This window comes from Alosa alosa, chromosome 2 (genome assembly GCF_017589495.1).
Source record: "Alosa alosa isolate M-15738 ecotype Scorff River chromosome 2, AALO_Geno_1.1, whole genome shotgun sequence".
In the NCBI taxonomy this organism is placed as follows: domain Eukaryota; kingdom Metazoa; phylum Chordata; class Actinopteri; order Clupeiformes; family Clupeidae; genus Alosa; species Alosa alosa.
Genome location: NC_063190.1, coordinates 15,979,233 through 16,000,412, shown reverse-complemented (window position 1 = coordinate 16,000,412; position 21,180 = coordinate 15,979,233). Strand labels below are relative to the sequence as shown.

General features: G+C 38.9%; 1 long non-coding RNA gene across 1 annotated transcript; it reads left to right on the top strand.

The window, feature by feature from the left end:
• The first annotated feature begins 1,794 nt into the window (after positions 1 to 1,794).
• On the top strand, positions 1,795 to 20,886 carry LOC125291329. The gene is made up of 3 exons (XR_007192965.1): positions 1,795 to 2,028; positions 3,161 to 3,274; positions 20,489 to 20,886. It is a non-coding gene; the product is annotated as an uncharacterized LOC125291329 (long non-coding RNA).
• Positions 20,887 to 21,180: the final 294 nt, after the last annotated feature.

The following is a 21,180-nucleotide window of genomic DNA, read 5'->3' as shown; positions in this document are numbered from 1 at the left end:
CTGACTGACTGTTTACATTTGTTTTGATATTCAAACTACTTGCACATTTTGTTTTTTAGTAAAATGCTAAAGAATCCTGATGTGTCCTCCGTTGTCCACTTGAGATCAAATCACCCAAGATGGAGGGGCTTTCGTGTGTACAGAGGTGACCAAGAAGCTAGCAGCAATTCTTGTCTAAAAAGTATTGCTACACCACCATACTTAATATGTTGTCCGACGGTGAGTAATTTTTCCCTGTTGCACCGACACTGGATTTTAGCATTCCCCCACCTGCCAAATCCCACTTTAACCACTGCCAAGATGCATTTTAAAGCCAAGTGTAAACAGATCCATTGTGAGACTAGTGTTTTGATGAAACTCAAGACATTGGATGAGGCTGATACCTGAGTCTGTGCCTAGTTCTGTTTCTGGCAGGAGAGACCCCACATTACTGGGATGGCTCAGTAAATTTAGTTGGTTCACTTGAGGCTGTGGGGTTGATTCATCATTTAAATTTAGAAAGATATCAAGTTGTTGCTGTGATATAAGGCCTCTCGGTCAGTTCTGTCAGTGGACATTGCCATTTCCATTTTTTATGTTGCTTTTGTATTGGTGGCCAGCAGCATAGAACTGTTCAGCCTGCAAACCCCACTCTAGTTCAAGAGATTGAAGCATATACTGAGAGTGGGCATGTGCATGTTTCAATTAATATTGCAGCGTCAATGTTGATAGAAGAGAATCTGCGGCCTTGAGATGAAACTTTGTGAATAAGTTGTGCCACAGTATTCAGAAGCATTAATTGTAATTGGAAACATGTAACATGTAACCACTGATATCTTGAGCATGCTCAATACCTAATGTATTCATGATGGGAACAAAGCATAGCTAATCTTGACAAAAGGATGTTTCACCTGAAGATGTTCGTTGAAAATGAAATGAAAACATTCCTTCTATGGAAAGGACATAGGTTTTCTGTGGAAACCATAACAAGTGTTGAGCCCCCTTGGTGTTTGTGTTTTGTTTGTGGATGCATTTGAGTGATTAGGTATAACGGTAGGTTAGTGTGGAAATGTTCAGATCAACCATGTACCTGAGGCTGTGCACTTCCCACTGCCTGATCACTTAAAGAGCTGTGTTCTCATGTTGCTTTGAAGCTTGGTATTGTTTGTTGTCTTTTACTAATGTTTCAGACCAAAAGACAACAGAGTCTGTCCAGAACACCCCAGCCCTGAACAACTGGTAATCAAACAAGACAGGAATGAGGTTGATGCCTGGAAATCCCTGAAAGGTGAGAGCCATGCACAGACAGCTATAGTAAGGTGTGTTTCATAGTTTATTAAGCCTTGGGTAAGGCTGTGCATGTCAATAAGAGCTGCCCCTATCTGGCATTACATAACAAGTCCGGGGCATTACTAAGGATATAGATTTACTAGAAAGTCAAACCAAAACTGAAGTTTCCGTTACAAGTTTCACTTATGAAGTCTGAAATGTCTTCAGCGCTATTTACTGCACTACACAACAGGTAGTAATCTGCCTGTCAGGGATGTAGAAATGCATTTCAGGCTGATCCTTTTGTCTCATGTTTTCATCTGAGTCCATTATTTTCCTTACAAAGATGCCTAGAGTGACTATAGTAGCCTGTATAGACCCTTTCAACAATAAAAACAAAAACAATGCTTGAACGTTCTATTTGGGCCCCAATCTACTTCCTCTGCATTAAGATAACATATGGAATGTTAAAACGGAAGCCTTGTGGGGCCAACTATGATGCTGATAATGGAACTCTCTTGAAAGGGTCCATAGTGGAATATAAAACAGAAGCAGGCCCATTCAACTGCTTCAAAAAATAGCTGAAACAACAACTCACCACTGCAGGAACTGACCTTAAGACCTCAGAGTGTATACGACTACACTCATACGCAGGTGGTGCTCAACAATCAGGAGGAGAGCAGCAAGAACAGACCACATCAGGCACAAAGATTCAGAGAATAAGCAAACACCATTCAGGACTTAGGATTCAAACATTCCTGAGGAAAAACTTAAGTCAAGGTCTGCCCCAGAGTCTGACCTCCTAGAATTCTTTTTCTGCTACTAATTTGTAAGCCACTAAATGTCCGGAATACAGAATTATTTATTTTATGACACTGTGTGTTCATGCAATAGAAATCCATAACGTTAGTCTATTTATACCATTCAGTTGACCTGGTTAACAAATGCATGTGTACAAAATAAATATTTTCTAATAAAATAAAGTTTGCATTTAAAATAAGTGCACTAAGTTAAACTGCTTGGTGCTTTGTACAGCACCTTCTCTTGAAGAAATTAAGGACCAATAAGTCATCACATACAGTTATGTAAATTCCATATAGGAGCTAATTCCATGGGAATTTAAATTCAGTGCTGCTGCTATCATATTTAATGTAGCCTTGGGCAAGAAACATATAGAATTAGCCCAAGCCTGCTGCTAATACTCCATGGAAATAAATGTTTCAAACATGCACTTGGCTGTGTAGAGGAAGTATAATGAGTAAAAATATGAAAGTATCAACGTTTTTGATGCCTTCAACAGGCCAGCATGGGCAGATATCCCTCAGACAACAAGGCTAGTTTTGTGCTGATATGCATATTTTCTCCAGATTGACACTTTTTTCCCTGTACATGTCATTTCCCATCCTTATGTTCCTGTCATTTAATGCCTTCATCTGCCCTTTGGTGAGGGTTAGCACATACCAACCTCTCATCAAGCTCATAGGTGTATTAAGGTAATATGTGCTGTTTGCCCTGGAATATTGCTGTCCCTACAGCAACAAGAAACATGCAACATATATGCAAATAGGCATAGATGTAAAAGCCATGTCTAATGGAAAAAGGCCCAAGCTCATTCCACTGGTGTTAAGGGCTGTTCACATCAGGAATGATAAATCTAAAGATAATTATAACTATAACTACTATAACTATAGCGATAAATGCGTCCACACTGATTCGAAATGTCAGTTTCGAGCATCATATCCCTGGCTTTAATGGGGAATTGGTTTGGCATGGTAGGACTGGCCTGCTCGTGGGCCTACCAGTGCTTCTATGCTTAAGTCTGGACCTTTAGTTGAATTTGACCTGTCTCTGTTTGGATTTACTGTGTGTTTGGGTCCGTTTTCATTATTATCTTTTTTTGTCTTTGTTTCAGGCTTTTCCCTGTTCACAATATTCTGTTAACATTGCCAGAGTTGGGAGATATGAGCGTTGCAAACGGGCTGATCATCCTGAGAAGACAATGCGTGGGCTGGCCCAGGACTTGGAGGTAAGCTGCCCTCTTGCATTTCATCCACCATTAATGTGTACACTCTGACTTCCACATTATTGCACACACCTAAGTTAGAGACTGTGTTCTGAGCAACACATACATTCCCTAGACTTGGTGCAAGCTGGGTGCTGGGCCTTGACTCCCTAGCAATGGCATCTTCTAGAAAGAGAAAAGAGAGTATTATAAATGATATTAAATAAGCATCAAGTCACTATCCAAAAGTGATCACAATTGTAGTCATACATTTTGGTATATAATGAATGCAGAAGCAATCCCTAAAAGTACTCTTCAGATTGGTAATCATAAACTATCTTCTCAAAGCATTTTGCACCTAATTCATATTCAACAAGAACAAGGCCTACGTATTTTTCAATCTAAATGGATCCATTGGGACGCTTTGTAAAATGAGAATAACAAAAAGAATGAATGAAAAAGAAGAATGAAAAAGAATATTTATTTGAGTATAACATATCAACCTCATTTCCTTTTGTTGCCCCCGTCCCAACTTTTTTGAGACGTGTTGCTGGCATGAAATTCAAAATGTGCTTATATTTTCATTGAAATAGTGAAATTACTCTCCTTCAACAGTTGATAGTGTAACCAAGGTCGCAATTCGTCCGCCGCTCACGGCCCTCAAACCCGCGACATCAACACAAACCGCCATGGGAGTCGAACGCTCTAACCACTGAGCTAAAAGCCAAGGCTTCCAACTCAGCGGTTAGAAGCGTTCTTAAGGTTAGAGGGGTGTGAGGATTTACACAGGCAACTAGCATGCTAGCTTAGTTCGCCGCTGTTACAATTATAGTACAACAGCAGTTGAAGTACATCCTTCATTAAATAATGCCACCCTAAAAAGATGGTTTTGGTGTACAAAGGGGTTGAATTTTAATCAATCCTTCTTTCCACAACTTCCCGACCATGCTGCCAATTCAGTCTACTCAAAGCATAGAGAGCAATGGACATAATTTCATTCTACTAGTTTTCAACCTATATTTTTTCCCCACAACATTCTAACTGTGCTGTCAGTTCAGTCGCATACTGTACTTGAATCATAGGGAGAGACATTCTACAAATTTTCATCCTAAAAAGACGGGTGGGTGATTGATCTTATTCAGAGATAATGAAATGAAATATACTATCTGCTGAATTGTTTTCACTCCATTATTTTCCTTAAATATCCAACCATGCTGCCTTTTCAGTCACCTATTCTACTCAAAGGAGAGAGAGAGAGAGATTTTTATTCTTCTAATTATCACCCTAATAGTCCATGATTTCCACACCTTCCCAATTGAAAGAACTCATTCGATAATGAGTGCATCCTTTAGTGACAATATCTGTACCATCTGTCATGGCAAAGTTGAAGATGGAAATGATAATGTCCAAATTCGACAAAAGGTTTCAGATGGGATTAATGCAGCTAGCCTCCAAAGAGGTGACTCTATTGTTGTGACATCTGGATCAAAGGTGCATGCTATACTAATAAATGTAGTTTAATATTAATAATTAATAAGATTAATAATATTCTAAAAGCATATACCCTGTACATGAAATATAGCATCAATCAACTTATGTCTCATCTTCCTTCACACCATGCATAATACATACTCCTCTATATGTGAATCAAGTGAACAGCTGATACATTTTAACCATCATTTGACCTCAAATTCACCCCTGTAGGCTGAATAGTAATTGAGATATAGCCAATTCTCACCTTTTGGCAGGCATTTTGGTGGCCATCTTGAAAATGACCCCTTTCCCAAGGTCAGATTTTACTAGGATGGATTTTGTATGTTATTTAGCATGTCCAACAGTACCAGAATCCATAAAAATGCTTTGACGTTGAACCCTATATTGATCCACCTGTGTTGCCTGTGACTAGTACTGAGTTAGACAGTGGCTAAAAGGTCTACTGATCCACTAGCATGACACGACATACGCATGGGGTCGCGCTGCCTCCCCTCGTTCAGTCGTGTGTGGGCGTTTCGTTTAAAATGTCAGTTAGCAGCATATATTCAGTTCGTTTTAACGTATCTTAATTGTTTTTCCACAAATGGACCACAATTTTAGGCAGGTACTTAACAGTATACAACACATTAATAGCCTATACAAACTCAGCAAGCCATTTCGAAATCTTGTTTTATTTAAACTACTCAATGCAATCTCAAATCCTCACCAGCAGTGATGCCAGTAACGCGTTACTTAGTAACACGTTAGTCTATTTTGACCACTTTTTTCGGTAATGAGTAGGCCTAATCTAACACGCTACTATTTACAAACCAGTAATCAGATTAAAGTTACTTATCTAAATCACTGTGCCGTTACTATTTTTGTCATTTTCCTTAGTAAAAAGATATATCCTTTGCTTTCTTCTTGTCTCGAGGATTAACGTCATGTAGGCTATGCCAACCTTTTCAGCATGATGACAACTCACGTGTAAAACTACGCAGCGACACAAACGTAAACAACAATGGAGGGAGGAGAGAGATGCACGTTTTATCTATACAGTCATTATTTTGAGTTTGTGTCAGCTAAACATGACAACATTAAGGATGCGTTGTACATTCTGTGCTGGCTTTGGCGACAAAGTGCTGTCTAGCTAGACATCCCAAGTCTCCCGCAGTTTTGGGAGTCTCCCACATATTGATATCCTGCCCGCAAATTACATAAAATCTCCCGGAACCTAGAGCGAACAAGAGGACGCAATACAAGCCAGACCAGACTTCAAATCGCGTTTGCATCTAAGGGCCCGTCCACACGGAGACGCTTTTTAGGTTAAACGCAGAGGTTTTGCTTCGTCTTGGCCGAGTGTCCAAACGAATCCTGTAAACGCACTGCCGAAACCACTTTTTCTGAAACCTGGTCCCAGAGTGGAGAAATCTGAAACCGTAGCCGTTTGAATTCGTTTAGACAGCTTAAACCGCACATCCTGCTTGCATATCGATGATGTCATCGCCACACCTCAGCTGCCCTGGACTTGCACTTATAGCATTGCCTAACAATACTAGTTTTCATACATGACATTACCTCACGATTACACTCCATTAAGATAAATATCACAACTGGTGCTTTCGCAGCCGATAGCTTATGACTTGGTGGACTGAACACTGTTTTTTTTCCGGTGTTTTTAATGCATTCTAGCTACTGTCAGTGACGCTAAGAGAACTTAAGTTATTAGGAAAGTGCGGTGTAAGTTTAGGCTACATTAATTTGTGCGTGGTGCCAGTGTCATTCATTTATTTTACATGTCTTACAACATATATACATGCATTCACAGTCAAGTGAAATCAGATATAAGCATACAAAGACGCTTTTAGAACTCACGCTAAAGCCGATGGTAGCACACTGAATGCAAATGCACGATTTGATTTGATGCAGGCAAACGTATTGACTGTTACTAACGAAGGTTTTATAGCAATATTATAAATGTGGCGACAGAATAGCCTAGAACTTGGGTAAGCCTTGCGTTTAGTAGCCTAATTGCGGTGATAGCCAAAACTAATGTGAATCACGGACTCCTACAACTAAAGAAAGTAAAGGTGATTAGTAGGCCTACCTGCGTTAGCCAAATAAAGGACGGGACTGCATCCTTCACAAACCGTAAAATAAAGTTTATTAGTTTTACAGTTGACTACAGTTGACAGTTCACCATCAGTCCACACAAACAATTCTGGTTTCCTTGCACTAGCCATTTTGTCATAGCCTATTCTGTCTGTTTGTAAAGCACAAACTTTGGTCAATTTCTGTGAAGAAACAGTGCCACCTATAGGCCTGGGGTATGAAGTAACGTGTTGAGTCGTGTTGAGATGGATCCGTTTGGACGCAAATATTCTTGATGCGGTTTCAGGGAAGACGGAGGAAAAAAAGATCGGTTTCGTACGTGTGGACTAGCCCTAAGTTTAACGCGCACACAATGGAGAGGGAGAGAGAGAGGAGTGGTGTGTGTGTGCCTGCAAGCGCATCAAGACAGAGAGCATCCTGGTCTGTTTTGCTAAATCAACCAATCAGTTTTCAGTGTAGGTGGGCTTATATCTCTTTTCTCCCGAACTTAATTAATCAGTTCAGTGTGTAGTGTATCTAGGAACAGGAGCGTCATGGCAGAGTCAGTGCCCCTCAAAAAGGAACATTTAAGACCCATTTCACATCAGACTACACAAGTGTACCCAATTGTCTCATAAGAGTAAAACATAATGATAGTATTGCACACTGCACTGTTTGTAACAGTGACTTTAGCATTGCTCACGGCGGGTTAAATGATTGCAAAAGACTTGTTGAGGTGAGTTTAACAAGTGTAATTTCATTTGCATATTACTCAGGCCTATACTAGATGGCTAGTTGCAAGGCTACATGAAAAGGGCCAAACTACCAAAATCTACATATTTTACTATCACAATTTCTATCAATAGGCCTTCCTTATTTGGTGTACTGACTAGACATTATTGAACAAACATCTGCATTTCAGTTTCTAAGTAGGTTAGGTTGGGATGTCTGCTATACATTGTTGGCATTACTGTTAAAATGCACTTCCAGTATAGTGAGTATTGGCAAAACCGGTTATCATTTTTATGTTGAGGCGGTGGGGGTGTTGTCAGCAGCTGCTGAAAGTAACTAATAAAGTAACTTGTAATCTAACTTAGTTACTTTTAAAATCAAGTAATCAGTAAAGTAACTAAGTTACTTTTTAAAGGAGTAATCAGTAATCAGTAATCAGATTACTTTTTCAAGGTAACTGTGGCAACACTGCTCACCAGAAACACCAACAGTCAATATATTCATCCAAATCCTAGTTTCGTTTGTTTTATGGACCACTAGGTGGTCGGAAAGAGATTGTTAAAACATTAATTTGTCTTGTAAGCGGAACCAAAGTTTCACAGGCACCGTTGTGGTAAAACAAAGGACTTACAACCTCGTCCTTTCATTGGATAGTCGCCTCGCGTTCAATGGATTCATTTGCATAAAGATGGGAGTGCGACACGACAGAATGGAGTGCGACACAACAGAATATCGTGAAGTGCTAGTGGATCAGCACCGTAAGCCTTGAACCATCAGAGACATACCTGGCATCCATTAATAATGAGTAATTGAGTTTGAGCCTGTAAGGGTTCAACATGCTGATAACCTGTGACCTATCATTAAGTTGACAACACCAAAAACAAGGGGGAATAAAGTAATTACTGGATGTTTGAACAAATTCTAAGAGTCTGCAAAATATGGCTTGTTGAATAACCTTGGAAAAAGAACCTATATGTAGGCTATGAATTGTAGAAAAGGTAGTTATCCCACTAAATTATTGGTTTCTGAAACTAAACAATGTTGACTATTAAATTGTAACTTGTGTGGAAATTGTAAGCAAAGAGGTAGAATGCTGTTCAGCACAGCCACAAATAAATGCTAGTTTCACATTCACATTCTTTTTTTAGCAAGCGAATGACCATTCATATAAGTGAAATGAAGAAACATTTCTTCTGGGAAAAGTGTTCTTTAATTTTATACACTGTTTGTCTTCCAACCACATATCTGAAATTGATTCCAAATACATTTGCCTTTGTGTTTTCTTCTATTATTCTCCTCTGTTCAATCTTGCTTGTATCATTATGTGCCCTTTCTAAATCATTGGGTTTCCCAACATGAGATTTTTCTAAACAGATATATTAGAGTACAGAACCTTTACAAGTTTGGGAAAGATTAATATTTGGGGACTCTGCACTTGATTCAAAGCAGGCCATTGTACATTATGATGATGACACACAAATTCAGTCAGTAAACTGAGTGTGCCAGCTGTACACCAATAGTACGAATACAGATCATCTTCAATTCCAAGGGTTAATTTATTTCATTGTATTATATATTTGTTAAACACTATAAGATTAACAATAGTAAGATTAAGATTTTAGGTGTCACTGAATTTGTATTCTTTATCCTAATTAAATGACATTACAATAACATTCATCATTACCCCTTTATAAACTTTATACACACATAAAAGTTTTATCAATGGATATATATTATGGCTGTTTTTAGCTTTTATTGGGAACTCTCTTAACAGTTAGTGAATCGATACTTAATTAAGGTAGAACAGTTTGAAGTAAAGGCAATGAGCATAAAAGTTGGAGCAGCTTGTCAGTCTAGGTGACCTAGGGCCAGAGGGATCTGGAGGCATGATTTTTCATGGCTCCACTGTCAATATTCTCAGCCTTTGGTTACTGTGAATGTGCTTCAGTGGATAATGTCATAGCATTCTTAGACTCAACACTTTGTGTTTTGGTTGCTCCAATGCAATGAACTGTGCATAATAGAGCTAAGAAAGAAAACATGACACTGTTGTAATTACTATGGAGGCCTGTGTATATGTTCTACCAAAGGAACAAATTAAAAAAGTGAGGAATATTACCATTACAGTGACATGGAAGATATTATACCTTGTAAAGAACTATTGCAGAAACAAAAATATGACGAGTATTAGCTTTGAAACAACAGATTATGTTTGTGTCACAACAAAATAACACATTTAATTGTTGTATGGATGTTGATAAAGATTGGCACAATCAAATACTTTATACAAAATACACAATACTATACACACATATACAATCGCTATATATTTCATTATAAATGCTGGGAGCTGCTCTCTATGGACATCACAGGATGGTGGTTCAATATTCTTTTTCAAGAAAAACTGACCTCACAAAGGATCAGCCAAGTGTGTGCTCTCTGACCCATCATACCCACCCATGTCGGAGATCAAATCTCATATAATATCCTCTGCTGTAATTCGATAACTGGTACGCAGTCTGCGGAGATAAAGAACATGAACAACACAAACACAAAAGTACCTGATGCCCGGTAACATAAGAGCACACACACACACACAAACACACACACACACACACACACACACACACACACACACACACACACACACACACACACACAGTCATAGGATTTGGATTGTATATAGTGTCACATATTTTGTCCTCAGAGGCCTGATTATACAGCTAGTCATTGACTAAATCTCTGGGAGAAGCAGGAGATGAATTATTGAACAAGCAGCTGTTTTTTGATATTAACATATTTTCATAATTCAGGGAATACCCTCACATTTCTTTCCGTTAATTTTTAATTTAGCACTTTTTCGACCACATGGTTCCTTTGCAATTAGTCTTTATTTTTTCCATTCTTTGAAGCCTTTGTGATGACAAAACACTGTTGATGGGACAAATAGGCCCGAGGCATCATGTGCATGTGCAGAGGCATCAAGTCTTTCAAATGCATGAGTTGTAAAAGCTTGTAAATTGATGCTTTCTAAACCAGAAACAAATATCCGTGATTGTTGACGAACTCTCCAAGGCGTGTTAAAAAGCCCCTACCCCACAAGCCGCGGGTCTCAACTTACCGAAAAAAGAAGGGGGAAAGCAATTAAATCAAGTTTCATCCCAGAAGGGCAGAGGGTGCTATGAGTAAGCCTTCCTATTACACTAATCCTGCCTGGAAACTCAATGCGGATAAGAAACCCGCATGACACCGAGCAAACTCCCTTCTGCTGAGCTTGAAAGGACATTAAATTACCGATCACAGAGAATGGATGAGTGGTCATGGCTTCAGTTCCGTCTTTTAGAAAGTAGCACAGGGATTACTGCCCACCACCACAACCGCCATCTAAATACCCGCACGATGGAAGGCCCTTTCTCCCCCTCCTGCTTTCGGGAGCCTTAGAAAGCCCGGATGAGACACTGTGAGGCAGGGATGCTGAGTGGAGCTCTGGGGAGTGTGAATTCCTTTAATGGTCAGCTCCATGGTCAATATAACATACGGATCCTCACACAACAAATGATCTGACTCAGTAGACATGTTCTCAGGAGAGCTTTGGAATGAGGCTTTGGCATGAGGTTCAGAAGTTGGATGTCAAATTAAATTCCTTTTGTTGTCGAAACATTGCAATGAAACATTTTTATATTTGTCATTTTTATATTTGTATATTTTGTGACCTAATCTCTAATATATACAACAGGTATCATCCAGTTGGATCGACACACTGCAGAATGTTGTACATTCCAGTAAACATAATCAGGAAACATATTCAACAGGAATACTCTCTTTTTTTCTCCTGTGTCTGCTGGAGTTACAACTATTGGAAATAATATTCAAATGATTTATGAATGATTTATCCAAATACATTTACGTACCTAGTGTCCCTCACTGAAATGAGCTCAGTCCTCCCTGAGTTTTTTTCAGCATGTGTATCACAGAGTGGTGCAGCCTGGAGCCTCATGACAGAATTCTTAATGTGGCTCTCAGCCTGTGTCAGGCTCAGTCTACATTCTTTCATGCACAACTCCAATTCCATGACAGGACAAATATGGAGTAAATTTGTATTGCAAATCCATGGCAGTGGGTAAGCACTTAAGAAAGAAACAGATCCTCATGAGGTCTGCAATGTCATTTTAATTTAGATTTTCCAGTGTGAGGGAGCCTGTTCTATGGCCATTTGACCTACCCTACTTTACATGCTGATGTGGTAAGCATTCAGATTTGGTTAATTAATGCCAGACTTTATAACTTTCGTTGCATTTGAAAGTCACCACACTCTCTGCAAAATGTCTAATTCTTTACAGAGTACTTCACCAAGACAAGTGTAATCATGCTTGATTAAGTTATTAAATCTACAAGTAGTAATAAAAAACAATTAGGCTGAGGCCAGGAAAAGAGAAATGGCAATAACCACCCTCTAGTTCCAAGATCTGTTACTGCAGTGTCACAAATGCTGACAGGTAAGTGCAGCGGCACTGTCTCTGGGAGCACTGTTGGTGATAAGCCTTCTCGTGAGTGAGCTTGCTGACTTGGCCACTTCTTCAGACATTTTTCTGTATGTCACTAAGAATTATCTGTGGCTCATGGTGGTTGCAGTTATGGTTTTCATTACTGTCGACCAGAACTGCCTGAAAGAACCCATGATGTGAATTGCCAAACTGCATTTTTCCGGACTAGTTTTGATTGAATTCACATTCATGTTTTCTCAGCAGATATTTTAATCTAACCAATTTGAGTACAGGAAAAATAAACATCATCATTCTGCCAGTTATAGCTCCAGTCCATGGATTAAAGTATTTACTGTCCTATATTGGAAATGTCCTTTTTCTCATCCACACTGAATGTTCCTTGTCACAAGTGATCAGAAGTCAAGGGTATGGATGAAATATAGATACTAGAGAGGGTTAAAGTGCAGCTAGTAATCAAGGATCTTTGTATATACTCCTCTATAGCTCAGTGTGTAGGCTACCTTTTGTGATATTCCCCTGGACTTTCCTTATTTAATCAATGGGCCTCAAGGGGCCATAGGTTCCAGTGATTTTAGGACAGCATAGGGGCATTGTTTGGCATAACATGAAAGGGCAAATCTTTGTTATAGGTCTTACTGCTGCTTACCCAAAGGATATGGTCTCCAGATTGCCTTTCCTGAGGCATGGCTAAATGAGCTTCTCTCTTAGAGCATGTCCTCAAAGGCCTTGGTTGGTATTCACCACTAACTGGCATCAATCAGGCAATACCCCTCATACCTCTGAATCCATATCTATAACTGAATCTGAATCTGCACACCTATCTGAAGCCTGCAACTTCAAAGGAGCAATTCAGAGGGTTTTGTTTTTCAGTTTAAACCATTCAAAAATGACCTAGGAATAGCAACAGCATGTGAAAAACAACTATGCAGACAAACTTCAGCCTCATTCTGGACATGAGCTGACCCTGTCTTCTAACTATAACTGGTCTTCATATCTAAAGTTTGCACAGTGACATATTTGAAAACTGTCAGAATAGTGTGCAGTCAAACAGAATACCAAAGAGGTTCTACTAGTCAAAATGTCTAAAATGATATTAACAATAAATAAAGTACTCTTGCTGTGAACAAAGCAGGCTTGTATCAAAACTACATTAGATACATTCTTTTAGGATCTCCTGAGATAGGCTGGCCTTCCAAGGTTGCTTATTTTTTTCACACTGTCTACATCTCTCTAAAACTGTACAGTATGCTTTTATCTCAGGAATGATACTAACCTTTAAAACTTATCAAACTTTACCTGATATTTCCCTAGACACATTTTACATTAATTTTGACATTTCTATTCAGTCAATAAGGCAATACAATACGTTTTGTTGACTGAGTTCTACTATAAGAAACAAACTAGACATTGAGAATGTACAAATTTCAAGTATTTTTAGCCAAGCAGAACGCTCAGGTTCTAGGTAATTCAGCGGTTGATTGCTGAAGTAGTGCTCATACTGAAGCACATTCTTCACAAAGAGACAGTATCAAATATTCAAATGTTTACATAACACAAGAGGAAGGAAAAGCTCAACATCAATTTTGTATCTTGTTCGAAGCCTGGATCTCTTGATGATCTGGAATTAATTATCATTGATTTCCTTCTCCTTTCACCCATCTGTCTGTCTATTATTAGGATCAGCACAAACTGTGGGTGAAATAAAGGATGAGAGGGAGGCTTCAGTCAATATGAGTTTGGGATTTTGAAGTTTTACATGTGAGAAGGAAACTATCTGTTCATAATGTTCAGTCTCAGATTTTATTTTGTAATGTTTACAAATAGTTTCCCCATCATTCATTAAACAGTTTTGTACACAGATGTGTGTTCACCTGACTTGTCTGTTCATGCCAGTCATCCTCCATCTAATCCAGATGCCCATGAGCCTAGCTTCCGATCATACTGATATGTCCAGACCAGAGCCCAGTCTCAAGGGCTGTCTGAGAACATTACAATGCCAGCACACTCAGGCAGCTCTTCAGCTGGGCTCACTCTTCAAAAGCATTCAGCATTCAGAAATATATAAAGCAAGCTGCACAAACTCAAAGTACACAGCTGCACAAAGTACACAGCCCGTCTCTTTTATTTTCTATGGAGGATATAATGACACCACAAGGAAATGCAAGTAAATATCATTAATTAATTTGAAGAAGAAATGTAAAGATATGAACATAAATATCATATTTCTGCATGTTGATCAGAAACAGCTTATAGTACATGCAGCAGCAACTTTGCCCCCACTTACACTGTAAATGCTGAATGAGAGCCCTGTCCACTACCAGTATAGTTTAACTTGGTATACAGTAGGGAAATAAGTACTGAACACATCAACATTTTTTCCAGGAAGTATACTTTCAGTGAGGTCATTTGCATGACATTTTCATCAGACATTAGTATTAACTCAGGTCATCCACCCATTTAAAAATTTGCAAACATTAAAGTGGTATGTGTAGTAGTGGAATTACACAGGGAAAAAGTATTGAACGCGCATACTTACATTTTTCAAATACTTTGTGGAAAAGCCTTTATTTGTAATGACAGCTTCCAGACATTTCCTAGATAGATAGATAGATAGATAGATGTGAATCTTGATCTTTAGTTAACTTCCAGAACTGTTCAATTAGATTTAAGTCAGGTCCTTGATTTCCTTTCTCTGAAACCCATTGAGAGTTTCCTTTGCTATATGCTTTGGATCATTGTCCTGCTGGAAGGTCTGGCCATGTATCATCCTCATCCTTATGGTGGATGGCAAGATTCTCTCAGAAAAACTGTTGGACTGCTTTTTGCACCTTCACCATGACACTCTACTCTCTTGGGCACCTTACCATGCACACAGGCCAGTCCCGGCCCTGTCACTGCAAGTGTCTCATGCTTGATCATCATCAAGCACACTGTGGATTTTTTAAATTTAATTTATATAGTATATTTAGTATTTAGTTTTGTTAGTTTTTCTTATCTTCGACTGTTTCTTTTGTACAGTGGTGTTTTGTTATATGTATATACTTATTTTTACCCTTTCTGCTGTAAGTGCATGTTGTGTGTGATGTCTGTATAGGCTACTGAGGCATTGAATTTCCCCTTGGGGATCAATAAAGTATCTATCTATCTATCTATCTATCTATCTTCAACTGAAGTCTGCCAGTAACATGAGATGGAAAACAGCCCCACACCATGATGCCTCCACCTCCAAACCTCATTGTTGGTATGGTATTTTTAGGGTGATGTATAGTTCCATTTCTCCTCCAAACATGAACATTTTGATCTCGCCTCGACCAGACTAAATTCTCTCAATATTTCATAGGCTTGTCCAAATGTTGTGTAGCAAACTTTATACAAACATCAATATGTTTTTCTTCAGTAACGGAGTCATCTGGGTTGAGCATACATAGAGGCCGTGGCAGTGGAGTGCATTACCTATGATTTTCTCTAGCAATTTTACCTGCTGCCTCCAAGTCTTTCTGGAGCTTTCTCTGAGTGGTCCTTGGACCTTGGGCTACTCTCTGACTCCCTGATCAGAAATCTTGCGAGTGATGATAAAGTGATGTAGCCTATCTTCCACTTGCGCATAACTCTACTTGGACTTTTAATGTATGGATTAATGTGTGGATTACCTGAGTAAATACTAATGTCTGGTGAACATTTCTTGTGAATAGCCTCACTGTAAGTATACTTACTGAAAAAAATTTTGACACGTTCAATACTTATGTTCCCTGCTGTAGCCTATTGTACAGTAAGCCTGCCTGCCTTGCCTAGGGTGTAAGCCTGCCTAGCTTCTCAGGTGTGTGATCTATGTTTTGGTGTCATGGGGTGTGTTTGGGAGTGTATGGTGTGATTGCCTTAAAGCCTAATGCAAGATGAATAATGTCATTATAGATTTGTTATTTTGGCTTGTATGTTCAGCGAGCAACAACAGTGCTAACAATATTCAACAATACTGTACAAGATATGTACTTCAAGATAACGCTAACAGGGTCGTCTATCTCCGTAAGAAGAGTCAGAGATCATGATTCAACGTTAGGGGTTTCCCGGCAGCCGCGAGCACAACTCTGACTTTCGGTAACTGACCGACAAACGCAAAAGGCAGAGCTAAAATTTCAGGTATGTCCCTTCTTGGCTAATGTATTTTAAAGATGGAGGCCGAAACATGGCGACTCGGTCATATGCATTCTGAATGGCAGATTCTACGTTTACGAGAATACTTCGATTTGTTGGGTGGAAGTAATTATACATGAATAAGCACATATTTTTGACAGAAAAAAAGGGTTTTTGCTAAGAATCAACCCAAAAAATTACACAATGTAGATTTAATTAATTGCATGTTATTCCTGATCATGTCAGTGGCCCTTTTACATAAAGCTCCTGCTCTGAATTTTCATCCCAAGGCAATGTCGCATGTCATGGTGAATACCAATAATACTTGTCCAGAGGATTCTCTCATTAATCAGTGTGCGGGGTGTGGAAAGGGAGGCCTGTGTCTAATGTCAACCTCCTTGCTTTTTTATACAAAACCATCCAGTGATCTGTAGCACAGTGAAAAGAGACAGTCAGGGTTTGATTTTTGATAGGGTGTTTTTATTTGACACATGTGAGCAATTTATTTGACACATTTCCTGAAATAAATTAACCATTTTCGGAAAGATAACTGCATTTCACAAAACAATTTCTGTCCAGACGTTGGAATAATTACAAATGTACTTTATCAATCTCATGAGTCTTCATTAATTAAATGGCATGTATGTCCTACTCAAAATAGTGACAAAAGCAATGATTTTGGAGCAGAGTTTGGAGAAGCAATTGCTTATCATTAATATATGATAATTGATAAGTTGTGTGAAACTAATAGGTTCATCTTAATGACTCTTTCATCCTGTTATGCATGACAACTGGTGCACAAACCAGCCAGGCTGGTGACAGGTTTTACATTAAATGAAATATTATTGAGGTGTATACTGATGGATGACCAGGTAAACTTTATTCTTTCCTCTTGGGATAATAATGATGTTCGACTTAAATAGATTTAATCAGACAGAGTAATCATCTCTTGACATGAGACAACATTGGTATGATATGATGATATGATCAGTAGTCATTGAAGGCTTTCTTTCTCCCCCTTTGTTCATAATTTAATAATGCTGTGGAGGAAGGGTGGATATGATGTTACACAATGATTGCTGATGTCACTTTCAGTGTCAGTAGAAATTAAATGAGATAAATTGTGTCAACCTGTTAGTTTCTAAGTCAAGTCCATTGAAGCCAGTGGGGAGCTGATACTGGTGCTGATGCCATCAAAGAAAAGGAGATATTTTAGTTTTTATTTAATCTTGGAAACTCTCTTGACTGGAATAAGCTAACCGCACTGAATGCTAATAATCAAATGTTTCTCTCCTCCATGAAAGTAACCCAATACTTCCTGGCCGTGCTGAGACTAGAAATAGGCTGTTGTTATCCATCATATGTGACTGGGCAGGGGGGCGTGAAGTCTCCGGAGAGCCAAGCCGCGCTAACAGCTTCTGTGAAATGAGACAGAACAGGAAGCAGCGAGTGCTGTCACACATGCTCTCTACTGCCATGTATGTGGCAAGTATAGCCAAGTCAAGACGGCTGAGTCTCTCAAAGGTGGTGTGCAGTCGGCGAGACTGACAGGAGCATGATCCAGGTGCAGTCCAATGTTTCACTCACTTGAATAAAAGATAAAAATCTAATTTAGTACAGCGCTATCCTCTCTGAAATGGTTGTATTGTTACTTTGTAATTTACTTCAATAGTACTACTATACTATCAAATAATGACCTATTCAGTCACTGAAGCTTTTCAAATGAGATAATCAGAAATGTTATTACTCTTGTGACTACACATGACAGACTTTTTTTTAGCACCATTTTTATACCCTCTCAAGTCTAGAATTATGAAAAAACTGGCTTAGACCATTCGGTCATGTCCATGTTTTTCATGGCCAATCCAGCTCAACAAGTGATGATCAGAAATAATATTATGTAATATTCATTACTGTTAGATGTGTAATATTCATTACTGTTAATCCCTGAACAGGATAGTTCCAGTTTATCTTGTAAGTATATCATCTGGATTTTATGGTTGTGATATATTCCTAAACCCTCTCTGTTAAACTGTAGAACCAAAAAAACAGATTCTGAAAGACTTCAAAAAGACTTTATTAGTAGTACAGTATTTCATAGTCTTCTTGGTTGAAATTTTGCATCACTGTAGGCTATTGTTTTGACCTCTCCCAACTGCAATCCCTGAACAGGATAGTTCCAGTTTATCTTGTAAGTATATCATCTGGATTTTATGGTTGTGATATATTCCTAAACCCTCTCTGTTAAACTGTAGAACCAAAAAAACAGATTCTGAAAGACTTCAAAAAGACTTTATTAGTAGTACAGTATTTCATAGTCTTCTTGGTTGAAATTTTGCATCACTGTAGGCTATTGTTTTCTATTGTATTGTATTGTTTTCCCAACTGCAATTGTTATAGGCTTGTTCTTTCTTTTCTTTCTTTTCTTCTTTTCTTATTCATGTTGTTTGTGTCCATCCAGGGGCAGCTGTGGCCTACTACTACTGGTTAGCGCTTCGGACTTGTAACTGGAGGGTTGCTGGTTCGAACCCCGACCAGTAGGCCACGGCTGAAGTGCCCTTGAGCAAGGCACCCAACCCCTCACTGCTCCCTGAGCGTCGTTGTTGCAGGCAGCTCACTGCGCTGGGATTAGTGTGTGCTTCACCTCACTGTGTGTTCACTATGTGCTGAGTGTGTTTCACTAATTCATGGATTGGGATAAATGCAGAGACCAAATTTCCCTCATGGGATCAAAAGAGTATATATACTTATACTTGTTGAGAACTGCCAAGATCCTACACAGAAGGTGATCCAACCCCACCCTGGTACACACACACACACACACAGGTTATTGATCCTGCTCTTGGGACACCACAATTTTGCAGGTTTTCCATCTGATTGAACTTATTAGTTGATCTTGATTCACTGAACACATCTGACTAAAAGTAAAGAACATTTTTTATTCACATTTATTTCTCTCAGGTGTTTATGGAGCAGGGGCAGATGGAAGGTGGGACAGAGGGGTTCCAAGAACCACACTGGATTTAGAGTGAACAGATTTAGCATTTCTCAGACTCTCTGGAGATCTGCTTCGGCCAGCACATTTCCTGCTAATGTATGTGTCTGAATACAATGTAAGGCCGATACCCCAAATGCAATGTCCAGAGACTCTCCATTATTTATTTGGATAGAAAGTTGACATTTTTCATCTTTCCACTTTCCAGGCATCAATATCTGCTGAACTGAAGGAATTTATTTCTGTAGACAGAGAATTCCATTAACTGAACTGATGTGGCTTCTTAGGTGAGGGAGAGAGAACAGGGACAAGTAAACAGTGTCTTGGCAACTGATTCACATTATCACATGATGAATGATGTGAGGATATCTGAATGAAAGTGACTATATATGTCCCATAGCTCAACACAGGATCAGTCTTTACAGCTAAAGACAGGCAAACATTTAATTTCAATATCACTGAGATAATGGATTTATTCCTAGATCAATGTAATAGTTCCTCAAGAGTATCTGTATTAGACATGATACATATGTACCGATGAACCAAAACCTTAAATCACTTTCACCAGACAAAATAATATCTGTCAAGTGGCGTAATCAGTGTACCACCTCTATATTTATTGAGCTTTTTATGTTGATAATAGTGCACTGGGTGTGAAATTGGTCCTGTAGCATGTCATGAAAAATGCAAAGGGCAGAAACGTTGAACTCACGCTTAAGGAAATAAATAGCAGAAAGTAGTTCAGAGGAGCTCAAAGATATAGAGAACAGAAACCTCTCCAAAATGTCATCAGAGTTGAGAAGATTAAATTACAGAGGGTTATCAGACGGATAAGGATCTTTTAGAGAAAACTTTTCAAGAAACTTTAGCAGTGTATTTCAAAGATATTCATAGTATAAAATTAATTTCACACAGTACCCAAATGCTCATCCGATTTTTTTGTTTCGAAGCAAATCTTTTAATACCTTGCCCTAGACTGTGCCATTGGAAATGTGAGTAATTTGGAAGACTTTTCTTGTGTTTTAATCAAAACATTGACATTTGTATTTTGTTGAGCTGTTTTTTTTTCCCTTTTTCTTTTACCATCTAACAATGGTAGTCGTGGGATGGAGAGTAACACAAATAATTCAACTGACCAAGAAAAATGATGACCATCTTCCAGCCACTTTCTAACTTCACTTGTATAAGCTGTGGAGATTTGCCGGAAACTAGAGATAATAAACTCATTTATTCCCTCACTGTGACCTTCTTGTCTTTTACGCCTTCGTTTTAAAGCTGACCCTCCCTCTGCCCTCTCCCTCTCTGCGGCAGCCCCGAGGACGAGCCAGACAGACAGACAAAGTGGACGCTCCTCTCGTCTGCCCGCCACAGTCAATCTCAAGCTTTTTTTTGATGACCTCCGCACCCCTCCAGCTCCTCCATTGTTTGCGAGCAACAGCCGCTATTGGGAGGAATACATCGACCTGCTGGTTAATTAGGGATGATTGGACACTGCTCATGCCCCGGGAGCTCCCATTAATCCAAAGAAAGATGCAACAGTCATTAAAGCTCATCCTTCAGAGAATGAGATGAAGCATGCCTGCAAAAGCTAGGGTAGTGAACTATTTTTTTTACTGGTGTAGATTTGTAGGTGTTTTTCAATAGTTGTAACATTATTGATGTGTTTTGTTTTTTTGTTTTGTTTTTGTCTGATTACGGCAGTTGTGTCACAGAGGGAGAGGAAGTTTCAAAATGACTTTTTTGTGCAATGTCTGAGAGCTCAAATTTGGATTCAGGTTTGTCTGTGTTGGACCAGACTTCTCATTAAAGACTCACAACTATATCCATTTCATAACATATTTTAGACCTTCTCTTAAACAGGTATGCAAATATTATATTTATAACATGAAATGATTTCTGTCAAAACAGCAGACAGAATGTGCCATGTTGTATGCACTAATGTATGCATTTCACCTAAAACTCTAAATTTGATGAGCCTGACTCCTTAGTGCACTCCCTGTCTG